This window comes from Dama dama, chromosome 28 (assembly GCF_033118175.1).
Source record: "Dama dama isolate Ldn47 chromosome 28, ASM3311817v1, whole genome shotgun sequence".
Classification (NCBI taxonomy): Eukaryota; Metazoa; Chordata; class Mammalia; order Artiodactyla; family Cervidae; genus Dama; species Dama dama.
In genome coordinates this window covers 38,857,134-38,875,473 of record NC_083708.1, presented here as the reverse complement: position 1 = coordinate 38,875,473, position 18,340 = coordinate 38,857,134, and the positions used below count along the sequence as shown (strand labels likewise).

General features: G+C 42.6%; 1 protein-coding gene across 1 annotated transcript in view; it reads right to left on the bottom strand.

The window, feature by feature from the left end:
* Positions 1 to 18,340, bottom strand: part of METTL24 (methyltransferase like 24) — a 118,314-nt gene that overhangs the window by 82,248 nt on the left and 17,726 nt on the right. The gene's annotated exons all lie outside the window — the stretch shown is intronic.

Sequence of the window (18,340 nt, the reverse complement as noted above, 5' to 3'; positions counted from 1 at the left end):
TGACCCCATCAGGTTCTCTGATACAAAACTGCAGCTTTGTATTACCCGGAGCTTCTTCCCATTGTGAAAAAACCTCCACAGTCTATGGGTTACAGCTTCAGAAATAGGTGCCTCCTAAGGCCCAGTTTTGTTGTCATGACACCATAATGCCTCAATCCTCAGGGTGCTTGGGTACCCCCTGCTTCTAGCAGAGGGAAATGCAGGGGAGGAAAAGGGGGACCACTGGGTATTCCAGACGTCAGTACCCCTGTCGTCTGCACCATGCACCTGCCAAAAGACCTTGGAGCTTGCACCACCAGGGTTGGCAATGATGGCCTTCTAGCACTGCAAGACAACCTCTAGCTTTCAGCAGAAGACGCAAGGAGCTCCCAGGAGCAGAGTGATCAGAACCCTAAGCCTCCTTTTGTGGCAAGGGTAGAGTAGATGAAGGGTTGGAGGAAAGTAGTGGTGATCTAGAAGAGTCAAAACTGGGGATACCTCCAACTGGGGAAGCTCTAGTCATGAAATCCTTTCTAGAACTCAAGTTCCCCACCTGTAGTAGTCACCACCTGGAAACCTCCAGGAGACTCCTGTGATCCCAAGGGCAGAGTATGGTGCAGGGTGTAGGATGGGGAAGGGCAGGAGCCTGGGCAAGGAGAAGCCCCAGCAGTTGGCAGGGTGAACATCTCATGTGAGGAAAGACTTTGGGAGTCTTGGCACAGAGCTTCCTGCAAAGTGGTTCGGATGGGCTCCTAAACCCCATTTTATGGTGAGGAAGGGGGCAGGGGAGGGTTCTGGGGATCATTCATGTACACAACCCTCCCCTGCCCCCTTCCTCATCATAAAGTGTGGTTCAGGAGCCCATTTTAACAGCTTTGCAGGAAGGGTTCTGGGGACAAAACAAGGATCATGTACACACATTGTTCTCCAGTCAGATATTGCAATGGTCTGAATGTGTGTCCCTGCCCCCAAAATTCCTATGTTGAAATCCTAATGCCCAATATGATGATATTAGGAGGTGGGACTTTGGGAGGTGCTTATATCATGAGGGTGGGGCTTTCATGAATAGGATTAGTGTTCGAGCTCCTGGGACCCTACCAGCATGTGAGGACACAGCAAGAAGGCAGCCATCTGCAGCCCAGAAGAGGACCTTCACCAGGACCCAACCATGCTGGCACACTAATCTTGAACATCCAGCCTTCAGAACTGTGAGCAATAAATTTCTGTTGCTTATAAGCCACCCAGTCCGTAGTATTTTGTGACTGCAGCCAGAGGAGACTAAGACAGGTATTATGTCTGTCACCCAAAAAGAAACATCTAAACAGACTAGTACTGGGGCACTTTCTGTTCAGTTCAGTTCAGCGGCTCAGTCATGTCAGACTCTTTGTGACCCCATGGACTGCAGCACACCAGGCTTCCCTGTCCATCACCAACTCCCAGAGCTTGCTCAAACAAACTCATGTCCATCGTGTCGGTGATGCCATCCAACCATTTCATCCTCTGTTGCCCCCTTCTCCTCCTGCCTTCAGTTTTTCCCAGAATCAGGGTCTTTTCCAGTGAGTCAGTCCTTCCCATCAGGTGGCCAAAGTATTGGAGTTTCAGCTTCAGCATCAGTCCTTCCAATGAATATTCAGAACTGAGTTCCTTTAGGATGGACTGGTTTGATCTCCTTGCTGTCCAAGCGACTCTCAAGAGTCTTCTCCAACACCGCAGTTCAAAAGCATCAATTCTTCGGTGCTCAGTTTTCTTTATAGTCCAACTCTCACATCCATACATGACTACTGGAAAAACCATAGCTTTGACTAGGCTGACCTTTGTTGGTAAAGAAATGTCTCTGATTTTCAATATGCCTAGGTTGGTCATAGCTTACCTTCCAAGGAGCAATCGTCTTTTAATTTCATGGCTGCAGTCACCATCTGCAGTGATTTTGGAGCCCCAAAAAATAAAGTCTGACACTGTTTCCATTGTTTCCCCATCTACCTTCCATGAATAGATGGGACTGAATGCCATGATCTTAGTTTTCTGAATGTTGAGTTTTAAGCCAACTTTTTCCACTCTCCTCTTGCACTTTCATCAAGAGGCTCTTTAGTTCTTCTTTGCTTTCTGCCATAAGGGTGGAATCATCTGCATATCTGAGGTTATTGATATTTCTCCCAGCAATCTTGATTCCAGCTTGTGCTTCATCCAGCCCAGCATTTCTCATGATGTACTCTGCACAGAGTTAAATAAGCAGGGTGACAATATACAGCCTTGATGTACTCCTTTCCCGATTTGGAACCAGACCATTGTTCCATGTCCAGTTCTAACTGTTGCTTCTTGACCTGCATACAGATTTCTCAGGAGGCAGGTCAGGTGGTCTGGTATTCCCATCACTTGAGAAGAATTTTCCATAGTTTGTTGTGATCCACACAGTCAAAGGCTTTGGCATAGTCAATAAAGCAGAAATAGATGTTTTTCTGGAATTTTCTTGCCTTTTCAATGATCCAGCAGATGTTGGCAATTTGACCTCTGGTTCCTCTGTCTTTTCTGAATCCAGCTTGAACTTCTGGAAGTTCACAGTTCATGTACTATTGAAGCCTGGCTTGGAGAATTTTGAGCGCTACTTTGCTAGTGTGTGAGATGAGTGCAATTGTGCAGTAGTTTGTACATTCTTTGGCATCGCCTTGGTAACGGGGCACTTTAGTACATATATATATATTTGCCCTTACATGGGGTGGCCTAGGTGACTTGGGGTTAAACAGAAAGCAAGAAGAATGAAGGGCAAGCTGGTTAGTCAATGTCAAGCCAAGTGTGTGGGCTTGGGGAAGCACAGTACACTCTGGCATGTGGGTCTGAGATAAATGCAGACACTATGTAAGTGATAAAGCATTGTTCCAGGTTAGGCATTACAAGACTCATATCACTGTACCAAGTCCCGAGAGTCCACAGTCTCAGCAGCCAGACAGACAGTGGCGGAGCACCCTGCAGTCCTCCGGGCTGAAAGAACCCTCACTGATCACCCACAGGCTGCCTCTTCCTCGGGAGTCGTTAGCACAGGGCCAGTTTCATAGGCACACAAGTTGTACATTCTTAGATGGGTTGTGCTTGTCTCAGTGCTGACACTGTCTTGAAACTCTTAATTTTTAAACAAGAGGCTCAACATTTTTATTCTGTGCTGAGCCCTGCAAATCATATATAGTCAGTCTGCCCTGAGGGGCACCTTTTCTTGCGGAATAGGCTTTCCATATAGCTGTTCTTGTTTATGAAGGCTGAGGAGGCAGAGACTCCAGCCAGGGAGAGTCTGAGAACATTAAGTAATAAATCTTCCCAGTTAATGACTCCCACCCCCCATTTCTTTTTTTCGTCTTTAAATTAGTTGTTGATTATCATTTGGTCAAACAATATTTATTGAGCATCAGCCACTCTGTGCCAGCCACTAGTTGGTACTCATATGAATAAAACCCGGAACTTCCTGAGAGGCTCTCACAGTCTGGTGGGGGAGACAGATATATACAAAATAAGCTTGATAGAGACATGCTGAAATATTAGGGAAAGCCATTCTTTCCAGGAAATTATTAATTACGAAATCATAAATTACAGACACATTTAAGTACAAATGCCTCTTAGCTTTGCTTGGTTACACTCCTTTTGCATCTAAGGTTGCTGCTGCTATCAGCACAGCAACACAAAGCTGCCTGCAAGTTTGTCTGGGCCTGGGGTTTCAAACTCCCCACATTAGTCTCATGGGATCCTGACAAGTACCCCAGTGCCTGACCCAGGAGCCTTTTGATGAAAACAATAAAGTTTTCATGCTATGGTTTTCCTCTAAATCAGGGATCTGTAAATTTTTTCTATAAGAGGTCAAACAGCAAATATTTTAGTCTTTGCAGGCATACAGTTTCTGCTGCAATTCCTCACCGCCTGTTGTAGCTCAAAAGCAGCCAAAGACAGTAAATAAACAAATGGTCAGGACTGTGCTCTAATAAAACTCCATTTACAAAAACAGATGGCAGGCTGGATTTGGCCTGCAAGGCTGGAGCTTGCTGACCCCTGCTCTATCTGACTGTGATTTGATTGTAGGCCATCCTAGAAGAGAGTGTTTACTTGAAATAATGCAAGACACACAGATTATGATATCTAGATTACAAAGAACTTTGTCATCTGGGTGAGTTGGGATATGTCGGTCAGGTCCCAGCAGGATACTATGGGAAGAATTTAGTAGAGAGACTATTTATAAAGGTGCAGGCAGAGTTTCAGCTCAGTTCAGTTTAGTCGCTCAGTCGTGTCCAACTCTTTGCGACCCCATTATCACAGCACGCCAGGCCTCCCTGTCCATCACCAACTCCCAGAGTTTACTCAAACTCACGTCCATTGAGTCGATGATGCCATCCAACCATCTCATCCTCTGTTGTCCCCTTCTCCTCCTGCCTTCAATCTTTCCCAGCATCAGGTTCTTTTCAAATGAGTCAGCTCTTTGCATCAGGTGGCCAAAGTATTGGAGTTTCAGCTTCAACATCAGTCCTTGCAATCAATATTCAGGGCTGATTTCCTTTAGTATGGACTGGTTGGATCTCCTTGCAGTCCACGGGACTCTCAAGAGTCTTCTCCAATTCCACAGTTCAAAAGCATTAATTCTTCGGTGCTCAGCTTTCCAACTCTCACATCCATACATGGCTACTGGAAAAATCATAGCCTTGACTAAATGGACCTTTGTTGGCAAAGTAATGTCTCTGCTTTTTAATATGCTATCTAGGTTGGTCATAACTTTTCTTTCAAGGAGTGTCTTTTTATTTCATGGCTGCAGTCACCATCTGCAGTGATTTTGGAGCCCAAAAAAATAAAGTCTGTCACTGTTTCCACTGTTTCTCCACCTATTTGCCATGAAGTGACGGGACTGGATGCCATGATCTTTGTTTTCTGAATGTTGAGCTTTAAGTCAACTTTTCCACTCTCTACTTTCACTTTCATCAAGAGGCTCTTTAGTTCTTCTTCACTTTCTGCCATAAGGGTGGTGTCATCTGCATATCTGAGGTTATTGATATTGCTCCCAGCAATCTTGATTCCACCTTGTGCTTCATCCAGCCCAGCATTTCACATGAAGGCAGAGTTTAGGAAACCAATAAGGAGTAATGCAATAACTGTGACTGGTAGCACCAGAGAGCCCTTCCAAATCCTGAGCAGGAAGGAGCAGGGAGAGGAGGGGAATTTGTGGAACCCAAAGAGGGAAACTGCATGGAGAAGGTGTTTAATAGAAATACAGCCAACCCGATCACATACAGTCCTATTAAAGTACACACTCACCCTAACTGTCAAATGGAAGGAGAAGCTAAAGAAGTGGGAGGCTGTGGTTGGTCCATAGGTCAGCCTACTGGGGTGAGGAGTAGGGGATCAAGATGGAGAGTGGACCTGGAGAGGCAAGTGAAAGGTCTCCCACACAGCATCCTTTGGAAAGAGGAATTGAGACTTAACCAGGGAATCATTCACTCATTCAGTGGTCATTTGTGCCTTGTGCCAGGATCTGGGTTACAATTTAATATAGGACATAGCTGTGTAAACCAATAAATGCAACAAAGTTCTGCAAGAGCTTTGACTGAAATCTCTATAGGCACAATGGTGTTACAAGAGAGATGAAGGATCCAAGTGCCAATCCAAAAAAAATGCCAGAAAATACAAATATAGATTATGGGAAGCAGTTTCCAATGTGAGAAGCCCAAAATTCTCATTAAAGAGACACTTTAAACATAGTAGAAGCACATAACCTGGGCTAACACACAAAGGTAACATTCTGGATCAATAATAGTGGATCTATAGGGGGAGGTGACTCAATATGATAAAACTATACAATTATCTTAAGAATCCACAAGCTATATCCATCTTGCTACCTGATATTTCTCAGTTCTACTGAGTGTTGACCATGACAAAGCTAAACACAACAGCTGGAACAGTGAATAAGTTGAGGGTTCTCAGGTGGGGATATAATAGAAATATACAGCAGAGAGATGCCCTCAAAAGTGCTCTGGCTTAATGCTTTCGTTGAGCTGTTTAAAAAACATTTCACATAAAGTAATGTTCTCATTGGAATCAGCCTGACAGCAGTTTGTGATTATTTCCCCAAGGAAACCACCAGCTTTTATCACCTCTTTCAATTATCATTTGTCTTAATTCTCTAGCGCACACATCAATATTTGTCCTTCAGCAGTCCCACAAACAAAGAAAACAACAACAACAACAACAAAAAAGAAATTCCACAGAATTCCCGGAGCACCTTAAAACACTGAAGGCTGGTGTTTAGTACAACAGGGCAAAAAAAAAAAAAAAAAAAAAAAAAATTTTCTTTTAAAAAGAAACAATTCCCCAAACAACTCCCTAAATGCCAAAGTACACTGTTATCCATGTGCTCCAAATATCAAGTGACCAGACAAGGTTACCCCCATCACTCCCAGGGGGTGGAAAGGTAGATTCCTGGTCCCATCTGTTGCGTCCACTTCCTCCTCAGATCAGTAAAGGAGCAGCTTAAGCAGAAGGTGGTGGAGGTATTGTCACTGGGGATTGGGGCAGATCCATCTGTCCCCAACAGGCTTGAACCGAAGTGTCAAATGGAGCCTACACAATGTGTTGCCACAGAGAAGTGGTCAGGCTCCTGACCACTTGCAGGGGTGGGGCCAGGGGTTGCTCAATTCCTTTGCAATCTGTGGTCCTGCCCCATACATAAACCACGAGGCCACTCAGACAAAGGAGCACCTCCTCCAACAGAGATAAGCATCCCAGGAAAGGCAGGGACCCAGATCTCTGAGGAAAGGAAGCAGCCCCCACCCACTTTTGTCTGTGAAGGATTTATCTGGCTCTTCCTCCAGATACACATGCATTGCAAAGTGAACTGGCTTCTTCTAAAGAGGGGAAATGGTTTGATTATATAGAAAAATTTTCCAAAAAATTAACTTAATGTTAATGGATTCTATACACAGCTAACTCATGTTGTTTGGGGGCTATTTTGCAGACATCTGAGAATCTCTTCCCAAAGGGTAAAAAGCGATCGCTGAGTCAGCCCAAGTCGGTGCACAGAGATAATGTATCTGGCTCTAAAAACTGCAACAAGCACAACCGTGAGGCTTTCACATAATTTTATAATTTATGACTTCAGCATCAAATTTGTTTCTGGAAAAAGGAAAATGATTCTTTCAAGCCAAAGAAACTGAATTCCGAGGTTTCACTATTAAAAGATAATGCAAAAAATAAAGCAATCTTTTAAAATACTCTTTTGCCTACCAGCCTACACATATGCACATAATAGAAATATATTATTTCAAGACCATGAGCCCCAAGCAAAACTGGTTGCATTAAAATGTATATATACATATAAAAGCAGACCCACCCATGAGCTGAAAAGAGAATCATCGATTCTGTCTTGTGCAAAAGCTTTCTTTGCCTTGAAATTTGGCATAACAGCTTCCTTCTTCACAAGTCATTTCTCCCACACCCATGAATGACCTCACGTAGGCCACACAGAAAGTGTCAAACTAGCAACAGTGCCACCTCCAGTTGTACAAGCAAGTTTTAGACAAACATACATATATATTTTTTACTTTCTTTTGAAATAAAAACCAAAGAAAGAGTCTAATGGTCCATTCCTCTGTGTTTCAATGCTACAGCTCTTTGGGGATGACACTGTATGATCAGTGATTTAAATGATCAGTTTCTTTATTGTGACTGATAATTGGTAGAGTGTCTGGGGTATTTTTACCAAGTTTCGGTATTCTCAGATTCACATTCCCACAGCTAATAAGCTCTTGAAAGGTTTTAGAGACAGCAATTTTCTGTTGTGAGAGATAGCTAACAATTGATTTTCTGCGTTACGGTTGTGCCTGTGGAAAAGAACAAGGTTGTGAGTCCTTGACTCAAACTAAACAATACGCTGAGCGCGTGCAATGAGTTAATGTTGGAAAGCCTAAGCTTTCTGGAAAACAACAAACTCAAAACAAGCAAAATCTATTTATTTAGCAATTTTGCTGCAATTTTGTGCTAATTAACAGCATCTGTTAGCAGGCAGGAAACAAAGATTGAAGGAAATTGTTCTTTTTTAGAAGGAGAAAGGGAGTTGGGGGAGTTGTTCGGGGAAGGGGAGGCACAGAATGGGACCTGGGCAGAGCAGTCATCCAGACACAACAGGGAGCATGTGAGCACCAGCCACTGCCTTTCTGGGATGCCCTGGGATAATCATAGTTTCTAGGACTTCACTCAAGTGTGATTCTCAGAGTCTCTGGGGTAGCAGCTCACGTGTCCCTCCCCCCAGCTTCATGTAACTGATCTTTCTCTCAGAATGGGCCCTGCTTCAGAAAGAGTAAGGGTCAGCTACACACATTTAAAATTCAGGTCCCCATGCAAAAATTTTGTTTAAAAAAAAAATCTCAGTTTCAGTTGTGGATAACATGGGTAAGCACACCCCCACCCTGTGTCTGGCAGTGAATACAGCAATAAAACCTGGACAGAACGCACTAAAGCAGCTATTTGAGAAATCTGAAAAGTAAACACTGGCAGGCAGGCTGGGAAAGACCAGAATTCAAAGTACCAGGAAGCAGCAGTGAGGGCATCACTGTTTTTCTTCTGGCATCCCCCTCGTGCCCCCAGTCAAGGTGGTCCCGCACTGGAGGTAGACATCTGCACAGACCAAGAGCTCCAGAGAAGCCCTCTAGCTCAGGTTCAAGGGGGGAAGGGTCTCCTACTGCTCAGAGAAAGTAGGAGGATTCCCTATTTCCCCCTCGTCTTGTATTTCCGTTCCTCCATTCTAGCACCCCAACTCCCAGGCCATCCCACTGTAGTGGAAGCCACAGCAGGAGTCTGCAAGAACCTAAAACTCTTAGGAAAGGGAAATTTCTTCTCTGATCTGAGGCTGTGGCCCCAAGAGGGCAGGGGAAAACCCAGTTGAGTATTTTCTCTCTTCTCAAACAGCTTGGCTTTGGACTTGCACATAGTCACAGGAAGGGTGTTGTAACTAAAGTCTAACCTTTCTAGCCAAAGGTTCAAAAACACAGGGAACTAGATAATACAGTCAGCTCAATATCTGTGGGGATTCCCTGATAGCTCAGTTGGTAAAGAATCCACCTGCAATACAGGACACCCCGTTTGATTACAGGATTGGGAAGATCTGCTGGAGAAGGTACACTACCCACTACAGTATTCTTGGGCTTCCCTTGTGGCTCAGCTGGTAAAGAACCCGCCTGCAATGTGGGAGACCTGGGTTCAAACCCTGGGTTGGGAAGATCCTCTGAAGAAGGGAAAGGCTACCCACTCCAGTATTCTGGCCTGGAGAATTCCATGGACTATAGTCACAAAGAGTTGGACACCACTGAGATACTTTCACTTTCACTTCAATATCTGTGGATGCAGAATCCTGGGGATACTGGGGGCCAACAGTAGTACATCACTGTATGACACTTGAGCATCCACAGATTTTTATTTATCTGCAGGTGTGCTACAACCAATTCCCCTCCCCCCATCCCCAGACACCTAGATATGTGCATGCGCAAGTGCATCTGTTAGCATATCAAAGACATGGAGAACCAGGCTAACAGACAGACCTCCACCAGGTCTGAGTCTGGCCACTGGGTGTCATGCATGTGGGACAGATCTGAAGACCAGTGAGAAATTTTTAAAACAGAACTGACAACTGATAGTGAAATCACAATCCATAAAAGGCTGGCTGGAACTTGAGACCTGAACCCAACCAGCTCAACTACCTGGAAAAACAAATATTGATATATGGACATTATCTATAGCATTTAAACACAACTCAGAGACTCAAGAGGAGTCGGGGACAACAGAAGACAAGATGGTTGGATGACATCATCAACTCAATGGACATGAGTTTGAGCAAACTCTGGGAGATGGTAAAAGACAGGGAAGCCGTAGTCCATGGGGTTGCAAAAGAGTTGGACATGACTGAGCAACTGTACAACAACAGAGCCTCCATGATATTATACACACGTAAGGATATAACTCAAAACTACTCAGCATATGAAGAATCAGGAAAATCCCAATTGGTGTGGAGAAAAGACAGTCGACAAACGCCAATGACATGACACAGATCCTGAAATTATTTGACAAAAACTTAAAAGCAACTATTACAGAAACACTCCAAGAAGTAAGAGTGTACACTCTTGAAACCAATGGAAAGATAGAAAATCTCAGCAAAGAAATAGGATATATAAAGAGCCTAAAGGACATTTGAGACCTGAAAAATACAATAACCAAAATAAAAATCTCAGTGGATGGGCTCAATAGCAGAATGAATATATCACAAGAAAGAGTCAGTGAACTTGAACACAGATAAATAGAGAGTATCCAATCTGAACAACAAAGAGAAAAATGATTTGAAAAAGACATGAAAAGAACCTCAGGGACCAGTGGGGCAATATCAAGAGGTCTAACACTCAGTTATTGGGATCCCAGAGGAGGAAGAGAAAGAATGCAGTGCAGAAACAAATATTTTAAAGGTACAATGGCTAGAAGATCCCCAAATTTGACAACAGACATAAACCTAAAGATTCAAGCAGCTCAGCAAACCCCTAACAGAAAGGCACGAGGAAATCCACACCCATACCCATCATAATCAAACTGCTGAAAATGAAAGACAACGGCAACAAAAAGCTGAGTCTCTTTAACCTTGTGATAGACTTCATAGTGGGCCAGGGTCTAAATAAATAAATGGAAAAGGTAGAGCCAGCCCAGCTCATAAAGGGCTTCTTACCCTGAGGCCCCCTCCCTGGCCAGGCCCAGTCCCACATCCCCAAGTCCATCTGCTAAATGTCTCTGGCAGCAGACAGCACACATACTGAAACCCAAATCCAGAGCACATTCTGAATCCTCTCCCCATCAATCTGCCGCCTCTGCAACATTATACAGAGTGTAGGCTGGGAAGCAAGGGAACCAGAAATGAAATCAACTCTGACAAGAAAAAAATGCACTATCACTCAAGCAGGCCCTGATAACTTTTAGGAAGAAATTTTTCTAAATAAAATAAAAGGACAAGGAGGAATAAATTCTCAGCTCTAGATTTATTCTCTAAGTTATCCTGGTAAGTTGGAAAGAAATGCCAAACAAATTTGAGTTGGGTTTTGTTCTTAAACTGACACCTTAAAATTCACTATGTTTTCTGTGTGTGGCAAAATAGCTCAAGTCTGGGTAAGATTGATACACAGAAAGGGGTAGTGAAGAGAAGAAAACATATAATGTATTTTAGGACAATAGAAAGAGAAGCCAAACTTCTGGAGTAGATTCAGTGAAATGCAGAGGTTTTTATTTGTTTTCATGATGGAGAAACTATATAGCATCTGCGTACACAGTAGGCACTCAAACATCAATCATAGTTCTTACCAGAGTTACGTATTAACCGTGTAAAGAAGGAAGAGTTTCATTTGTCTTACAAAGGTAAAAGTATAGAAGACTGTTTGCCTAAGACAGCAAATAGGAATGTAGAAAAAGCATTTATCACATTTTTAAGAATTCTCTCTCTCTCCCTTGTACTTGTGTGTGCGCATGCACACACACACTTACACACACTGTATTAAAAACATATACGTTACCGAGACCTCTTGAGATTCAAAGTCGTAGAAGCTTAACATCATCTGAATCAACATCAACCTGTGATGAGGTCATGGATTCACTTTTGTTTGAAAACTCCAGCCAGTTCATATTCCCCAAATATTTACCAGTTTCAAAAACATGAGCATCTCAGGATGGAAGGTCTGCAAGACCCCTATGAACCCATTTCAAGGATCCTTGGATCCTGAGTAGCTGCCAAAGCCAAAGGAGATATGGAGTTAGCAGAGGGTGGGGAGAAGAACAGAGAAGGGAAGCTAGAAAAGGGGGGCATGAGAGGGAAAAGCGTTCTCCCCTCACACCTGCACAGCAATCTCCACACTCCCCACACATTTACCTAGGTCCCAGGGTTGTCCATAAAGTGGTACCCAGGACTCTTCAGCGGCTCTCAGCGCACATGAGTCCTCAACCTCGTGCCAAACCACAAGTCTCCCCACAGGGTCCCTCAGTCTGATCCTGCCGCTGACAGTCACGGACAAGCAGATGCCCCCTAGCCTCTCAGCCTTGGAGCCTCTTACGAGGTTCTGTGCCACAATGTTGAGCAGAGAGCCTGTCAGTGGTAAAACTCAGTGCTGCGGAGCAGTTTCACAGGGAAAGTGTTTCAGTTCCAGAGCCTAAGCAAGACATGATTCTTATTACCACAAAGAATGAAAATGCGTCACCCAGCATCACCAAGGGCAGTGGGATGGGATGCATGGCGAAAAGAATGCATTCCAGAGGCCCCATCTGAGGCGCAGAGCTGCAGCTTCCGTTAGCCACCCTGCAGGCTGATGCGGGGAAGAGCAGCTGCACGTGGCACAACACACGGATGGGACACAAAGCCGTCCCAGAAAGCCAACCAGGGTCACTGGATGATGCTTGGGTGTCATCCAGTCTTCTTTGGAAAAGGATGGAGCCAGCAAGACAAGGTGCTCTGCCATGAGTAGGACAGCCAGGGTGAATGCGAGGGAAAAACAAAGTGGGTTCAGGACACTAGAAAAATCACACACCATGGTCCAAGGGTATCATCAGTTTCCTGATGAGGCTGTCACATCCCACTGTATATAAGCCATCAGTTGCACACAACATATGTATGTGTGTTTGTATGTGTGTTATGTATACATATATGCATTTCTCAGTTTTAAGTGTTCGTTCATTCATTACCTAATTTGTCATCTTCATATTGTCTGTGTTGCATATTGTCCACATTGCCATTCTCTGGCCTTAGTCTTTTTGATTATGATATAGTATCTGGTAGCCTGAGTGAATCCTGCTGGCAATTAGAGATAAGACTCTGGTTCTGGGACATTCCTCACATGATTCTATATTTATAGAACATTTTTCTGTCTGAGTGCACTGTAAGTTATAGTGCCTGACAAGTAGAACCAGCCCAATAAATGTTTCTTTTTCATCTGTGGAAGGCTGCCAGCATAAAACAAGGCAGAGAGGGAGCTGGCTGGACAACTCTGGAACCAAAAGCACTTTAAGCTTCAAACCTAAATGGAAGGAAAGATCTACAGTCTTTATCATTAAGTGGCCCTTTTCGGGAACATGAAGAATTGCTGAAGGAAGCAGACCTCTTCAGAGGTCAATTATTGCCGGGTCTGTGACTCTGAACTGAGAATTCTTTGGCGAACAAGACTGGGACTCTCCAAGATTAGAAGTGAAGCTGCCAAAGTGTTATCTGACCTCGGCCCTGTCCCCTTCCCCCATATCAGACTGAATAAAAAGACTAAAGGGAACAAATTGTGCAAATAAATACAGCTGATCTAAGCTGATGAGAAATTCTGACTATATTTCTCAAATGTAAGGGCAAGGAGGACTAACACCTCCTTGCATCAAAGAAGAACAAACTTCCACCAAGGAGGAGTTTTAAAAACAAAAGGTTATAGACTTCAGAGGACAGAAACTATCTCTAGCCTTAAATTTTATTTGTTTCATATTAGCAGAGAATCATTGTGTTCAAAGAGAACGTAAGGGTGATCTAGACCAACTCCTTTATATTAAAAAGTAAAGAAAATGAAGCTCAGAGAACTGGAGCGACACATAAGCCACAGAGGTAGGAGGGGGCAGGGCCCTGGGCTGCTAGTTCCATCCTTGCTCTGCTAGACGATGCTGCCTCCATCCCAGGTTCAAGTGTTTCGTCTTTGCCATGTCTAGTTTCCCTGTTAAGATAGACATTGTATGCCCAATAGCAATTTAGAAGGGATGCCCAGGTAAAAACCACAATGGGTGTCTTGCACTAACACACTCACTGATGCAATGGGTAACAAACTCCGGAAATTCTTTATCCATAAGATGTGGAATACATTAAAAAAATTCTCCAGTGGCTCTGCAAATGTCATACATGACAAATATTCAGTGAGTTAAGCAGAAGGATTAGAAAAGATTTAGGCCTTTCTGATGAATGGCAATGGTATGTCCAAGTTGAGACAAGGGCAGCCTGAGTCTCCGAATGATAGCAAGAAGATGAGATCTTGCCTCTCATCCCCACCAACCCACACTGAAAACACTGCCTGAGTGATTAACATTTTTTCTTTTAACCTACCAAAATTTTGAGGATGTTCGTTACTGCCTAACCTAGCCTATCCTGACTGATACAGGTCTCTAAAAGGTACTGGGTAAAAGATGGCTATCATAATTCTAAGTGTATCCCCACACCCTTTCCAGTGCCATGGCATCAGGGATTGGATGATAGGCTAGAATAGACCATTGGTCTTATGGAGATTCTCCCATAAGGAAAGAAAAGAAGTGTAACCAAAGACAATCCATTGCCAGGACAAGATTCAAGGAAGTCAGGAAGTGCTCAGATAAACACCAGGGACACAAACAGATCCTACTCTTTAGTCTGTTTCCTGAGAACGTCTTGTCCCTAAAGTGTCAGGCCAGGCCTCCTTCCTCCTAACCAGAATTCTCTCTATCACTCCCTCATCAGTTCAAATTCCACTTACTCTCAGGGTCCAGTTTTAGTCCCACACACTTCTCCCAAATTTCTTAATCACTCAGGCCTCTACTACACACAAAATAAACTCTGCAAAGCAGGTGTTTCAGCAACTATTGCTTATACTTCTCATTTTATAACTAATCAGATGTTTGTTTGTCATAGGTTTGTCTGTGACAAACCAAGACAGCGTATTAAAAAGCAGAGACATCATTTTGCCAACAAAGGTCCACATGGTCAAAGCGGTGGCTTTTGCTGTAGTCTTGTATGGATGTGAGAGCTGGACCATAAAGAAGGCTGAGCACCGAAGAATTGATGCTTTCAAACTGTGGTGCTGGAGAATACTCTTGAGAGTCCCTTGGACAGCAAGGAGATCAAACGAAATCAACCTTGAATATTCACTGGAAGGACTGATGCTGAAACTCCAATACTTTAGCTATCTGACGTGAAAAGCACCGACCCACTGGAAAAGCCCCTAATGCTAGGAAAGACTGAAGGTAGGAGAAGAAGGGGGTGATAAAAGATGAGATAGTTGGATGGCATCACTGTCAATGGACATGAGTTTGAGCAAACTCTGGGAGATAGTGAAGGACAGGGAAGGCTGACATGCTGTAGTTCATGGGGTTGCAAAGAGTCTGACCTGACTTAGCGACTGAATAACAACAATAGATATTTGTTATAATTTGTTTCAAATGTGTCGATCTTGTTTCTAGAACCAGATTACAGGCCTTGTGAGGACACAAGGTGTTTTACTTCTTTTGCAGTCCCCCACAGAAGTGATTCCAAGAGACATTTTTACATTGATTTAAATACCAGCAAGGAAAGAATATAATAGAATTCTTAGGATTAAGGATTTTTTTTTTTTTACTACTTTGGAAGAAAGTGGGGAAATTTACTAGCAGGGATTTATAGTAATATCTTAATCTAGCTAAATATAAATACTATTTATTTATTTCAGTGGAAATAAATTGTTATCAAACTTCAATGGTCTTTGATTCAAACTAAAGTAAAAGAGATGACAAGTAGCTTAGCAGGAATTCTGAGAGAAACTTTAAGAAACATTGGGGAGTTTTTTGTTTTTGTTATTTTTTTATTGTTGCTGTGGGTTTGTTTGTTATTTGGCCACACCACTGGGCATGCAGGATCTTAGTTCCCCAACCAATGATTGAACTTACGCCCCCTGAATTGGGAGCACAGAGTCTTAACCACTGGACCGCCGGGGAAGTTTCCAAGAAAGCATTTTGAGAGAAAGAAAACAAGCATTGTTGAGAATTTAAGATATTTCATTCAAAATTAACATTTGTTTTGCTACTTACATACAATGAAATATTACTTAGCCATTAAGAAAATGAAATAATGCCATCTGTAGCAACATGGATGGACCTAGAGATTATCATAGCTCAGTGAAGTAAGTCAGAGAAAGACAAATATATAATATCACTTATATGTGGAATCTAAAAAAAAAAAGATAACAATGAACTTATTTACAAAACAGAAAAAGAGACACAGATGTAAAAAAAAAAGAAAAGAAAAAAAACATGGTTACCAAGGGAAAAAGTGAGGAAGGGATAAATTGGGAGATTGGGATTGACATATACATACTACTATATAAAAAGCAAATAACTAATAAGGACCTACTGTAAAGCCCAGGAAACTGTACTCGATACCCTGTGTAATGACCCATATGGGAAAAGAATCTAAAAAAGAGTGGAAATACATATATATATATATATATATAACTGATTCACTTTGCTATACAGCAGAAATTAATACAACATTGTAAATCAACTATATTCCAGTAAAAATATTTAGAGATTATGAAAGTAAAAAAAAAACAACATCTGTTTTAATATATTAAAAGGCTAATAAATATCTACATATTGGTTATAAAATTTAAGTTAAATCTGCACATATTCTATATCTTGAAATTGTAAAGTCAGGTTTTATCCAAATCTATTGGTTAAAAAGAGCACAGAGTTTTTCTATAAAATGGAAAGTTTGTTTTCATAATTCTAAAGATTGTTGACATGCAGCCTTGAAACTATAAATATTTGTTACTATAAATTTTGTTAAATGCAGAAAAATTAATGCTTTGGTAAAAGTGGAAACAGGCTTCCCTGGTGATTCAGACAGTAAAGAATCTACCCAGGAAACCTGGGTGCGATCCCTGGGTTGGGAAGATCCCCCGGAGGAGGACATGGCAACCCACTCCAGTATTCTTGCCTGGAGAATCCCCATGGACAGAGGAGCCTGGCGGGCCACAGTCCACAGGGTTGCAGAGTCAGACACCACTCAGCAACTAACGAAGCACAGCACAAAGGTGAAAACTATGTTTGCCACGGGGTTTGATCCCACAAAGCCTTGCAGAAACTGACCTTCTGCTCATAACTGATCTGATCTGGTTCTACTCATTCAGTCTACACAGCAATGCTGTGTAGATCCTCTTAAAAGTAAGCGGATATTCCTCATCGTAGAAATTCACTTTATAAATAAACTCCAACATACTTTAGAACACAGTGCACAGTTTTCGTTTTCTTCAACATCCATTACAGCAGAAGCACTCTTAATCTGTCTATATAACACCAGCTCGTCAGATGTCAGTTCCTGTGCACTCCTGATGCTACCACTTCAGTCATATTTTTACAAGGAGTCATTTGATTTGCTCCCAAACCAGTTTATGTCAGTTGTACAAGCTACTGAAATTACATACTTTCATTAAAATTTAGGCAAAATGATGGAATCTGCACACAGAAAGAAAATGGGTTCTCTTTTCTATAGAAACCAAGTCGAGTAAAAGCTAGGTGCTATTTTTAAGTACTGTTGCGTTAAGCATGGGTGAAGTAACTGTAAAAAAGAATAACAGGATCACTAAAGTCTAGAGGTGTTCTGCACTCAGATTGCTTCAGAAGTGTCAAATTCTCGCTCTACTTAAGAAACCAAAGCTGGAAATGGTTGGTGATACAGTTCAAATGGGGTTTTGCAAGAATTCCAGCTAGAGGACATACTCACAGCAAAAGATTGGCCAACAAATGCACTTGCATATGTTTTAAGTTCAAATGGGCTGTGTGTATACTACTTGTGATTCTCTATTTTAACCACCTTCTATATAACTGATTGATTACTGTGAATTGATGAGTATGTATATGGGTCCACCTACGAATTATATGGTTGTAGAGATTCCATAAGTGCGTAGTTAGAGAGTGCAACATTACCAATTAACTTAGATGCGGGACTAATGTTGGTGCATAGCTGAGGAAATATAAACATAAAGCAGGACTGTGGATAAGGCAGGAGACTGGAAGAGATGACCTTTAACATAATAAACATAGCTTCTCAAGAAGCCATGAATTTTTTTTTCTAAATGCTAAAATTTTTTAGCATTTAGCATAGAACAAGCACTTTACAAATGAAATGACATAAAAATCAATAACAGGGAGGAATCATTGGCTACAATTCTGAAAACAAACCATGAGGCTCTTCTTTAAGATATAGCTTGAGACCCAGGAGAGCTGAATAGGCCATCAGTAGGGTTGCACCTCTTAGCACATATGTCAACACCAGGCCAGGCCTGGGCTGGTCCCAACTCCACAGGCTGTTAACCAGGACTCTAAGCTCCGCCTCCTGAGGACTCAGCCCAGTTGAGATGATTACAGCAGACAAAAGCCCATCACACAGGCACATCTCTCAGTTAGAGACCAACACTAGTTATTAAAATACCTACTCCCAACTTCAGGAATCAACCATTCAAATCATAACTGAACCTGTCTTAACCCAGCACTCACGCCTCCCAAGGGAGGGAGTGGTCCTTCACAAGACGCCTGAGGGGGCAGGGGCGGGGCTTGAGGCATCCGTATTCTGAAAACCCCT